The sequence below is a fragment of the Genypterus blacodes genome, unplaced genomic scaffold (genome assembly GCF_046128005.1).
Source record: "Genypterus blacodes isolate CSIRO-AG114 ecotype Tasmania unplaced genomic scaffold, CSIRO-AGI_Gbla_v1 ptg000255l_1, whole genome shotgun sequence".
NCBI lineage: Eukaryota > Metazoa > Chordata > Actinopteri > Ophidiiformes > Ophidiidae > Genypterus > Genypterus blacodes.
The window spans coordinates 310,001-322,500 of record NW_027467049.1 but is presented as its reverse complement, the minus strand read 5'-3'; the positions used below and the strand labels follow the sequence as shown (position 1 = coordinate 322,500).

General features: G+C 47.1%; 1 protein-coding gene across 2 annotated transcripts in view; it reads right to left on the bottom strand.

The window, feature by feature from the left end:
* lrfn5a (leucine rich repeat and fibronectin type III domain containing 5a) overlaps positions 1-12,500 on the bottom strand; it is a 65,502-nt gene that overhangs the window by 32,541 nt on the left and 20,461 nt on the right. For both annotated transcript variants that reach the window (XM_076171504.1, XM_076171503.1), the window contains one exon: positions 2,946-3,047. The gene's annotated coding sequence lies outside the window, so the exon portion shown is untranslated. The remainder of the gene's footprint in view (positions 1-2,945; positions 3,048-12,500) is intronic.

Genomic DNA, 12,500 nt, shown 5'->3' with positions numbered 1-12,500 from the left:
ATGCGAGAGGAATATTCACCGGCGCTCGGCGGGGCGTCCTTCATCCTTTCAACAGATTTCACAATCTCACAAAGCGAAGCGGCGGAGACGAGAGGGAAAATTAACGGCGTCCCAGCGCTTCAAAGCGTTGGGCAGAGTGAGCACTTAGCTGTGTTTATTATTTCAGACGGGTTAAAGCGGCGGAGCGTTCCATTTCCAAACGCCAATAAAGAGCCGACACATTAATTAGAATAGGATGATGTGACAGAGGAGTGGCTGCTGCTGCTGCTGCTGTTGTTGTTGTGCAGACTGGACGCTGCCATTTGTCCTCCGACCAACCGCACCGTCTCGTTGGACCTGTCACATGGAGGGATTTCTGTTATTGGTTCCTTCCATCATTCTGAAAACTCTAAAAGCTTCAGCTCGTCCGTCGCAGGTAGAACAGCATCGTCTGATCGCCTCGCACCATGAAGAAACCTGAGCCACGATGGCAGATAGTATAGTATAGTACAGTATAGTACTGTAAGTGACTGATATCAGAGGCTTGTGATGATGAAGATTCACCCTCATCTTCCTCCTCTAACATTGACGTGTATCTGTGCTCTTATATAGAATGCAGCTCGTTCTCACATCATTATCCTGCAGCTCTTCATCGACCTCTCCTCTCCAAGTGTTTTCCTTCCCCTCACCTCCCTCTCTAGCAGTGTGTGTGTGTGTGTGTGTGTGTGTGTGTGTGTGTGTGTGTGTGTGTGTGTGTTAGTGAGCACTTCCGTGGAGTTGAAAGACTGCCTGGACCCCCCAGAGTGGTTTACCAATGCCAACCAGACCTGGGTCACCAGGCTAACCGAGCTCCCCTGCTTTGCTTCTGAGGGGAGAGGAGAGGAGAGGAGAGGAGAGGAGAGGAGAGGAGAGGAGAGGAGAGGAGAGGAGAGGAGAGGAGAGGAGATGAGAGGAGGGGAGGTAAAGAAACAAAGTGCAGAGAAAGAAGAGAGAAAGAGTAGCAGAGGTGAGTGTGTGTGTGTGTGTGTGTGTGTGTGTGTGTGTGTGTGTGTGTGTGTGTGTGTGTGTGTGTGTGTGTGTGTGCGTATCAGGGTGAAGGAAAAGTCAAATCGTCATCCTCGATCTGATTTCGCTTCACGTTTTCTCTCCAGCCCATCATCCATCAATCCACACTATGTTTTCTCTCCATCTCCTTTTATCCATCCTGACTCCTGTCCATCCTTCCATTGCTCACTCCCTCTCTCCCTCCATCCTTTTATTGCTCCCTCCCTCTCTCCCTCCATTGCTCCTTCTCTCCTTCCATCGCTCCCTCTCTCCCTCTCTCCCTCTCTCCCTTCCTACATCCCTCCATGCCTGCATGCTTCCATTTCAAGGACAGAGGAAGACTCACTTTGACTTTGATCTGTTTTACTGAGCTGTTGAGTGCTCCAACACACACACACACACACACACACACACACACACCAGGTCATGCATTAGTTCACGTCCCTCTCTGATGGTTGAGGGTTGAAATCTCCTGATGGCGTGAAGCTTCTGATGGAACTCCAAGGACTGAAAAGTGGGAGACAGTTTGCTCCTTCAAACAAACTCTCTCTCTCTCTCTCTCTCTCTCTCTCTCTGCCCCCCTGTCTCTCTCTACAAGAGTGAGAGGTTCAGAAAACAAAGATGAACCTTGTAAACTGATTTACACACTCACTCACTCACACTCTCTGTCTCACACACACACACACACACACACACAAACACACACACACACGCGCGGTTCTCCTTTCCATTTGAAGCGGTGTCCTTGCTTCACATTCAGTTTAATAAATCCACAGAATGAGATTTAAATGTTCCATTAAGGCCTGAGAGCAACACCAGCCTGAGGTACGTCTGTGTAAACAGGGTTCTATATGTTTATGATGATGTAATGGCAGTTTAGAGTAGATGATGAACATCAGACTGTAACCTGATCACATTTTATACTCACACAAAAGGAACTACCTACAAAGTTACACATGCATTATGTTTACGTCTGATTTACCTCCTTCCTTTCAGTGTAGCTACTATTTATGTTCCTGCAAAGAGAAAGAGTCCAGAGTCCCAGAGGAATATACGGAGGTTGGCAGTGTGTGTGTGCGTGTGTGTGTCAGCTGCCAGCTGATGAGAGGGAAAACCATGCTAATGATGGTAAATGGAGAAGAAGAGAGAGAGAGAGAGAGAGAGAGAGAGAGAGAGAGAGAGAGAGAGAGAGAGAGAGAGAAAGGGAGAGACAGAGAGAGGGAGAGAGACAGAGGGAGAAAGACAGAGAGTGAGAGACAGAGAGAAGGAGAGAAAGAGAGAGAGAGAGAGAGAGAGAGAGAGAGAGAGAGAGAGAGAGAGAGAGAGAGAGAGAGAGTAACCTCAAAACCAGCAGCAGAGTCTCAGGATGTGTGACTGATGTCAGACGGGACTTCAGACCTGAAAGCGAGGCGGCGCAGAGAGAAATAAGGCGGTGAAGAAGGAGGAACGAAGAAGAGGAGAAGATCTAATGACACTAAGAGAGAGAGCGATCACGCCCACGAGGCCACAGGCTCTGCAGGTTCTCGGCAAACGGGGCCGTCCTCATTTCCACAGCCTGGTTTCCCACCACGGGGGCCAAACTGGGCCAGCCGGGCTTCCACAATAGAAGCTGCACGGCCCGGTGCAGGGCGAAGTGATTAAACAGGAGACAGACAGCTGAATGGGTAATAAGGATGGTTAGCGAGAGCCGCGGCGCTAACCTAGTTTCCATGACGTCTCCACTTCCACTCAGGGTCAGAGCGGGCGGCGGGGCGACCTCGCTCACACTCAGACCTCCGGCTTGATTAATTCAGACGTCTGCTATACGAGGCGGCGCCGGGTCGGGTCGGGCCGTGTCGCGGTACAAACGCACCCTGTCAAACTTTAATCAGCACCACAGAAGAAGAACACGGGGCGAGCAGAGGGAAGGTAGATCAGCTTACCTTCACAGAAGAAGAAGTGGACGCAACTCTGCTTCAGAATTCACATGTTACTGCAACTGGAACATCCTGGATGAGGGCAGAGGCCTGGAATCGTCTGAGTCACTGAGGAAAGAGAAACAAACATCAATCAACACACGCAACAATAAAGCAAACCACAAGAGCGGCTACACAATAGGAACAACACTTTTTATCTATTCGATCAATCTATTATCCATTACTCAGGCCGCCTCATTGGCTCAGATGCAGGATTCTACAGGAGTGAAGAATTTGTTCCATAAAAACCCAAAAGCTTGATTTTGGATAAGCTGCATTCTTGTTCAGTGAAGCCAGTTGAAAGCACACATCCAATAGATCACACACACACACACACACACACACACACACACACACACACAGATATCTGCCCTCAGTGCCGTTGCGACTGGATATCAATGACTTGAACAACCTGACCATTGATCCACAGATATTCGCCTCCTTCCTCCCTTCTTTCCTTTCAACTCTTCTTCCCCTTCTATACACATTTCCTCCTCCTTCGGTTTTGCTTCTTCTCTTCACTTCATCCCTGCACCCCTCCCCTCTCTCTCTCTCTCCCTCTCTTTTCTTCTTCAAAGGATGGAGGACACGCCTGAGACAAAGGCTGCTTCTGTAGCAGCTGAGCCAGCAGGAGGGAGGGATCAACATGAGGCACGGAGGAGCATAAAGAGGGCAAAGACGGAGGTGAGAGGGGAGGGCGAGCAGGAAAGAGGATGAGAAGATGAAGCGAGAGAAGGAGGAGGAGGAGGAGGAGCAGAGGGGAGGAACCTGAGAGGGAGAGGGGCTACGAAAGAGGCGTGGAGGAAGGAAGGAGGTCGACAAATGGCTCAGGAGGAGCAGGAAGAGGTATGGAAATATAGATAAAGGGCTGTTTGGTGTCACATATCATCAGGATCAAACACACACACACACACACACACGGGCAATAATAAAATGTGCCTGGAGCAGCACAAACTGAAGCTTCCCACTATAGATTAGATCTCCCACCCTGGTCTCAGCCTCAGCGGTGCGGCAGCCAACACGCCACACATTTACATGGAATCACTTTGATGTCACATAGAGATAAAGTCACGCAAGTATAGAAAGTACCAGCAAGTCTGAGAATAGTGCTGATTAGATAGATGTTAGGTAGCAAGTTAATATGTCTATGCTCATCAAGCTGATTGATTAGTATTGATTTATTGGTTATTCCTGCTCAAAGGTGAAGAAGACACAACGTTTCAGTCTGAATCTGAAACACAGAGACAACGTGTTCCTCAGCAGAATCTGGGCCGAAGCTCTTACGGAACTCCCACCCTCGACGTTTCTATCCTTCTATTGACGGAAACAAACGGGACAAATAAAAGTCACATCCGCCTCCCTTCATCCTCCGCTTTCTACAATTGCTACCCCGGGATTTGGTTCCCAGAAGCTGCCGTGTCGCGTCGTGCCGTCTCTGGCTTATTTTCCAGGCCGATGCGGCAGAATAAAGAAGCAGCATTAAACTTTCATCGTATCCAGAGGAGCGCCCAGCATTAAAGTTGCACAGAGACAACGACGTTACATAAAACGCTGGTCACCGCCGCTTAGCTTCACAAAAACAACTGGTGTAGGTCTGATGATCCCCGAGCCTCCATGTGACACCATCACAGGGAGAGGGAGGAGGAGGAGGAGGAGGAGGAGGAGGAGGGGGGGGAGGAAGATCCCTTTGGAAACACACACACTGGCCTCATTAAAAAATGTCGTTCAGCTGCATCCTGTTAATACGGCGTGAAAAGTACAAAGAGTGTTGAAACTTCTTGTCTCAAACAATCTTGTTCCACTGAGCTCATCTGTCACAGCATCAAACACAATCTGCTGAGTTAACTTCAGAGGAGTGTCAGCGTTCACTCCTGTGTGTTGCTTTGTAAAATCCTCAGATTTTGTCCTGGAGGTTTCAACGTTTCAAACAGAAAAAGAATTGTCAATTTTTGTATAAAACAAGTTTTTCTTCATAAAGTTTTGTTCTGTATTGCACAACCGACACACAGGAGCAGAAGAAGAGTGTGATAGAAAGCAGCGAGTGATGGGTTCTCCCTCGTAGTGGTGCTGTTTTCCTCCTCCATCAACCAAATAAGTTTACACACTCAACACGAGTGAACTTTAGGATAGTTTGGATTTTTAGAGCCATTTAAACAAATCTATGCAGTGTGAAAACCTGTAATGCAATGCACGCACACACACACACACACACACACACACACACACACACACACACACAGGAGCACATATACGGTGTAAAAACACTCAGGGGGAGACAAGCAGCAGAACAGTTTATCTCTCACCGTCTCTAACGAGCACACACAGGCACACACAGGCACACACACACACACACACACAGGCACACACAGGCACACACACAGGCGCACACTCTTCCATGTCGAGCTGCATTAGCTGCAGTGTCGCAGCGCTGCATTGTGGGATACATCATGCAGACGCCCTTTGGCTGCGACATAATGAAAGTCTGTTTGCAGCGTGGACTCAGGTGGATGTGTGCAGCAGATGTTTGGAGGTTTTCTGTATTGGAAATGTTCACACACACACACACACACACACACACACACACACACACACACACACACACACACACACAGGCACACAGGCACACACACATCAATCTGTAGGCAGCTGATGTAAAGCAAGCAGAGAATCTAACCAGTGAAGCTGCTGCATAGATGTGAAACTGCCAAGCATGACAAACACTGCTATGTTTGTGCTTGTGTGCGTGTGTGTGTGTGAGAGAGAGAGAGAGAGTGAGAGAGCGAGCCATGGTTGACCAAGCCCATAGAGCTGTTTGCCAGCCATTCAGCAAGGCACTCCTGAATTATTGAAACAGGTCAGTAAGCAGGTTTGGAACTGCGTCAGTGTGTGTGTGTGTGTGTGTGTGCGTGTGTGTGTGTGTGTGTGTGAGCTTCACAGATTTCTGGTCCATTCTGGATTCAGTAGTTGAATGTACCGGCTGCATGTTAATCATTCATCTTTACACGGATGAATCAAAAGCAGAAGCAAAGTCAAGTGCAGCTTTAATAATAAAAGCTTAGATTGTTCTGGGCTGAAGAGAGGAAGAGGAGGACACCTTTAGGATGAGAGAGGAAGAGGAGGAAACGGTAAGGATGAGAGAGGAAGAGGAGGAACCGTTCAGGATGAGAGAGGAAGAGGAGGAAACGTTCAGGTCTTAGAGAGGAAGAGGAGGAAACGTTCAGGTCTGAGAGAGGAAGAGGAGGAAACGTTCAGGTCTGAGAGAGGAAGAGGAGGAAACGATCAGGATGAGAGAGGAAGAGGGGGAAACGTTCAGGTCTGAGAGAGGAAGAGGGGGAAACGTTCAGGTCTGAGAGAGGAAGAGGAGGAAACGATCAGGATGAGAGAGGAAGAGGGGGAAACGTTCAGGATTAAAGAGGGAATACATTTTTTTATTTCCAAGGCTTTTCAGGACAGGAACCTAAATATATGGAAGTTATAAAAGAAAAGTTTCCCTCTTCCTCTCTTTATAAATAAACTGTCTCCTACATCGTCCTTTACATTCTCTCTCTTCTTCTCTGTGGTTTGCTGCCTTCACACCACCACAGACATCAGTGAAGTTCTTCCTCACCGTCTGTGATCCACCAGCAGAAACACACAAGTGATAAATCACTGAGTCCAATTAGTGCGGCGGAGGAAACACACACTATAGAGGAAACACACACTATAGAGAAAACACACACTATAGAGGAAACACACACTACAGAGGAAACACACACTATAGAGGAAACACACACTATAGAGGAAACACACAGAATATTGCCGTTGTGGAGACCAGAGACGAACATCTGTGAAGACAAACGCTGGGATTTGGTGTTAACGATACACTACACCTCTTAATGAGAGAGAGAGAGAGAGAGAGAGAGAGAGAGAGAGAGAGAGAGAGAGAGAGAGAGAGAGAGAGAGATAACAGAGATTACACAGCTGTGTGTGGACGTGTTTGTGTACTTGTGTCTCCTGGTGTGAGTTCATGTTGAGGGCCACTCTAAGGTGAAGGTCTTAGGTGTGTGTGATTGTGATGCAACCCTCTTGTAAGTAAAGCAATCCGAGCCGCTCTGTGTGTGTGTGTGTGTGTGTGTGTGTGTGTGTGTGTGTGTTGTTCAGCGAGCACACACACACACACACACACACACCAGTGAAACCAGGCCGGTCATCACAGAGCTACTTTGTCTTTCACCGGCTGTGTAACGATGATTTAACGCAAATAAAAGCAGACGCCCGCTGAGCAAACATGTACGCATCAGAAACAGTGACATCATTATACACGACACAGCAAACACCAGCTGGGTCTGCACTCACACACACACACACACACACACACACACTCACACTCACACACTCACACACACAGGGGCAGAATGTAGCTTTAACGTATGGCAGAGGAGGGAAACAGATAATGAATGAGGTGAAGGCACGTGTAGTCTGGGCCCTCAGCATGTGATGATGTAATGTGTGCAAGGCCAGAGTGAGGAGAGCCGTGATAGGCTGGTTGATTTATCCACTCACCGAGGGGTCATAGGGTCAGGAATCTGTTTAAAACCTCTAAAAACACTCAACCTGCAGTTCAAACACTCACTTAACAGCAGGCAGAGGAAGAGGAGGTGGAGGAAGAGGCGACCAGCCGACCCCCCGCAGAGATGCACATTTAGAGGCACACAGAAAAAGGCGCTGGCAGAGTGTGTGACACCGCAGCCGCCCCCCCAGAAAGAAGCGATTGGGCTCCACTTAAGCTCTTTTCGCACTTTAACGAGGCTGCGAGTGAGGAAGAAGAAGAAGAAGAGACAGATAGTGGCTTTTTGCTGCTTTCTCAGCTTGAGACTTCAGAGACAAACAACACGACTCTGTGATGTCTCTATCCCTCTGTCTCTCTCTCTCTCTCTCTCTCTCTCCCCTCTCTCTCTCTCTTTCTCTCCCTCTCTCTCTCCCTCCCTCTCTCTCTCTCTCCCCTCTTTCTCTCTCCCTCTCTGATCCCTTAAAACGCACACAAGCGTCTCTGAAGAATCCCTTTATTGTAGCTGATGGAGTTTCTTTTCCTATTTCCTTTCACACCTCAAAAATCAACTTGAATGCTGACGATACGCCGACGGGTCCTTCACCCTTTAAAATAGTGCGGTTATTACCATAGCGACATAATTATCATCATTATGTGGCAGGAAGGAGCTCAGGGTTTCTGCAGGTTGGGGGTTTGTGATCGCTGAGGGTCAAAACAAAGAGTTCGGCCTTTAAAATTTAACAGCAGCAGGTTAATATCACAACCCACATTTGTTGCTAAGTAACTGGTAATTTACTAGCTGGCAACCTTTAGATGAGATTCTCCCCATGAGGCAGACGCACGTCCACTTCACCACAGCTGAACTTTCATATAGGAACGCCATCCAGAACTCTTCAGCCATTATCCACTTATAGGTTTGCATTAATAGCTCCAAAACGAAGAAAGACAGTTAAATAAGATGGAGATGGTTGTGTATCTAAACATAATGGTGTCCCTGAGCCTCCTCAGTGTGTCAGCTTCTCCATTAGCCTCTGTGTGTGTGTGTGTGTGTGTGTGGCAATCTGTCGTCTTCCTGGAAAGCACTTTAGTTTAGTGGAGGCTCCTTGGCACAAACCATCACGCATCTGTGGCAGAATGAGTGGCGGGTGAGGGGTTAATGGATGGGCCGGGTGACTTAACGATCACTGGGCTGAGGGTGTTGGCTAACTGTTCTGTCTCCAGTCCTCACTCACAAGCTGCTGCTCAAACACTCACACACACACACACACACACACACACACACACACACACACACACACACACACACACACACCTGTTTCATCAAAATGGAGCTCTGTGTTTTTGTTTTCATACTGAGCTGCCAAGACGATGACAATGATGATGATGACTTCCCTCTCATCCTCCCACTGTATGAACACGTGAACACTGAGTCAGTGTGTGTGTGTGTGTGTCTGTGTGTGTGTGTGTGTGTGTGTGTGTGTGTGTGTGTGTGTGTGTGTGTGTGTGTGCGATCTGAAGACACAGACACAAGTGTGAAATTCAGTGAAGAAAGAAGTTCATCACAAAAACCCAAAGACCTTTGATCTGAAAACCCATGAAACTGCCCTCTACACACACACACACACACACACACACACACACACACACACACATGGGCATAATCATGGACTTCTCTACAAAAAGTCAAAGGACTTCAAAAGACATCAAACACACACTTGGACACAGACACACACACTACATATCACAGTATTTTGAGATAAAAGTCGTAATAGATGATGAAACTGTAATTCTGTAACTATTGGTTTGTGTGTGCGTGTGTGTGTGTGAAATTATATTCCAGACATTGCAATATGATGAAATAATGAATGAATGTGTAGAATATAAACAAGATATTTGACAAATGAAATGGTAGAAAAAGAATAATACTGTCTGTGATCGCTGTTGATGTGTTGATGTGTTGATGTGTTGCTTTGTGCGTTAATGTGTTGATGTGTTTGCTCTGTGTGTTGTTCTTCCTGCTGCATAGCTGCAACACTGCAAGTCGACACTTTGGTCCAAAGCTTCACATTTGACTGCGTCCACATACATCATCAGTGTGGGCGGCCCCAGTGGAGCTGAGCCTGACAGCTGGAGCTGCATACAGTGTATGTGTGTGTGTTCATATGATGCACCCACACACACACACACACACACACATCATAAAGACAGAGAGAATAAAGACAGGTGCGTGCGTATTCATGTGTGTCATTTCATTTCAGTTCTATAATTCATGTAATTGAAGTGTGCTCACATTATGGAGATTTATAATCTTAATCCACTGCTGCTCACATAAAAGCATTGATTTGATTAATGTTACATTTAAGCTCAGACAGCACGGAATCACTGCATGACAACAATATGGACATGTGACAGATTGTGTTTAAGTAATTGATGAGATCAATACTGAAAGTGAAATTCTGTCTATTTAACAACTTCTTTGATTTAATCTATGATTTTCCTCGTACTCTATTACAGTCAGGGTGGAAGTGCGATTGGCCGTTGCTAAAGATACAAACGAGATCATTTCCTCGACAGCACTTTGTCTGATTCGATCGATATTCCTTCCTCTTGTGTGCGACACAATCAAACACTGATGAACCACACTGGAGATTATCATGGAATCCATCTCCACACTAACGGCCTGTACACACACACACACACACACACACACACACACACACACACACACACACACACACACACACACACACATAACACAAGTTTACCATAAATGCCCACAATCTTCTTATAAAGATGACATAAATCCTCTATTTATGTATAAATATATCCAACATTTTTTACCCATGGAATGATGAGTAAATTATTCACTTAATCATTTTCTTGTAAACCACAGAAACGAGTTGTTGTTGTTATTACTGACAGATATTACTCAGGAAACAATGATTGAGTTATCTGTCATGAGTTATGTACAGCAAAACACATCCTCTGTGGCATGTATGAGTGTGTGTGTGTGTGTGTGTGTGTGTGTGTGTGTGTGCATTTGTGTTTTTGTGCGGTGCCCTTTTGTTGCACTTTAAAGTCGCCCCCCTGTGGAGCGTTGCAGTTTCAATCTCTTTAATCCTTTGAGGAGTCAGAGCTCAGGCTGATTAAACTCACAAACACTCCACAGCTGCATTAGAGGGGAATCACACCCCTGTGTGTGTGTGTGTGTGTGTGTGTGTGTCTGCTGCTGACCCTAACCTATAACATGGTGATTAAGTGGGGCGCACGTTTAATCCAGCGCTGAGGCGAATACGCCCCGGAGAGAGGGAAGAGGGAAGTCCTGATGGATGTGACGAGTCAAGAAGTAAACTATTAAAGTGATGGACACAAGAACTCATTCATCAGTTCAAACATTAATTACACACACACACACACACACACACACACACCCTCCTCATCCTGTTCCTGTCTGTTATGTGATCTATACAAGTGCATACATCCAATTGATCCATTGATCCATCTTCCACTATGATCCATGTGACAGGAGGCATTAGGCCCAGATGTCTTCCTCTCTCTCTCTCTCTCTCTCTCTCTCTCCTTCTCTCTCTCTGACTCTCTCTCTCTCTCTGTCTCTATCACTGTCTCCCGCTCTCTGACTCTCTCTCTCTCTCTCTCTCTCTCTCTCTCTCTCTCTGTCCCTCTCTCTAGCTCCACCCCCCTTACCCCTCCATCGAGTTATGACTTCGCCTGCCGCCATCTCGCCCTTTCCCTCATTACCCTACTGATCATACTACCGGCTCCTCTCCATCCATCCTCACTCTTCCCTGAGCCGCTCGCCCTCCCATCCGCACCGATTCACCAATCCCCCTCTGGTCCAGAGCACAGAACACGTGGCTCTGTATTGGTTTAGGTCGCTCTCTACCTCTTTCTCTCTCCCTCCTGTGGGTTTTCGCTCGACCCAGCTGCTCGCATTATATTGGGTTAGGCAACGCCGGGATGTCTGCCAGACAGTGATGTAATTACATTGTTAACAGTCCTTCTGTGAGGCGTGGTGAGGTATACACAGGTCGCAGCCCCTCTCTCTCTCTCTCTCTCTCTCTCTCTCTCATGTCACCTCTATAATTACTACACCACCTCCTCGCCCTTTCCCTCGGTGCTCGCCAGGGGTTTTGCATTTCCTGTCAGCATGTATGCATGTGGCTCATTCACAAATGCTTCCAATCATCCCGCCGTTCTCGCCAATTTCTAAACGTCTGGCTTTGAGGCGACGCCCCGGCCTCTGCACGGACGCACACGTGTGTCGACCTCCACAACACGCTCTCAGATTCCTCACGTTAAGGTGGCGACATCACACAAGCTGCTAACTGATGAGAGAAGGCAGTCGGGAGGAAAACATGCAGGGGTGTCGGGGTCAAAGGTCAGAGGAAACCGTAGCAAACATATTTGTGTTGAACTAAAGTGATGTAACGTGTTTTGTGAGGAATGTTTTGAGAATTTATTGAGTTTAAAAAGAAGTTGTTGTTCAGGTTAAATCATTGTGACTTCAGAGGGTTCAGGATCTCTCAGCATCGCTCTGCCAGAACAATGTCACCTTGTGATACACACAGCAGCACAGACAGCTGGACTGTAACCTTGAATTACAGTGTGCATCTGTGTGTGTGTGTGTGTGTGTGTTAGCTTTGTGCTGTCTGTGTGTAGGTGATTAATCAGAGCAGTATCTCTAGCAAAGCCGGGCCACAGATGATATACGAGCGCTCCGTTCACAGAAAACATGCTCTCGCTCCAAAACACTGTAACAAATAACACCGCACACACACCAAACACCACACACACATACAGTCACACACACACACACACACACACACAGCATGCAGTGTGTCTGCAGTCAACTCTGCGACACACACAGCGCCAACTCCAATCAATTCCTGAAGTTTACCCTGAATAACAACATGCAGACACATTTGTAGCACATCTGTATAATATTCTAATAATTACCTGACATTTATTGCAGT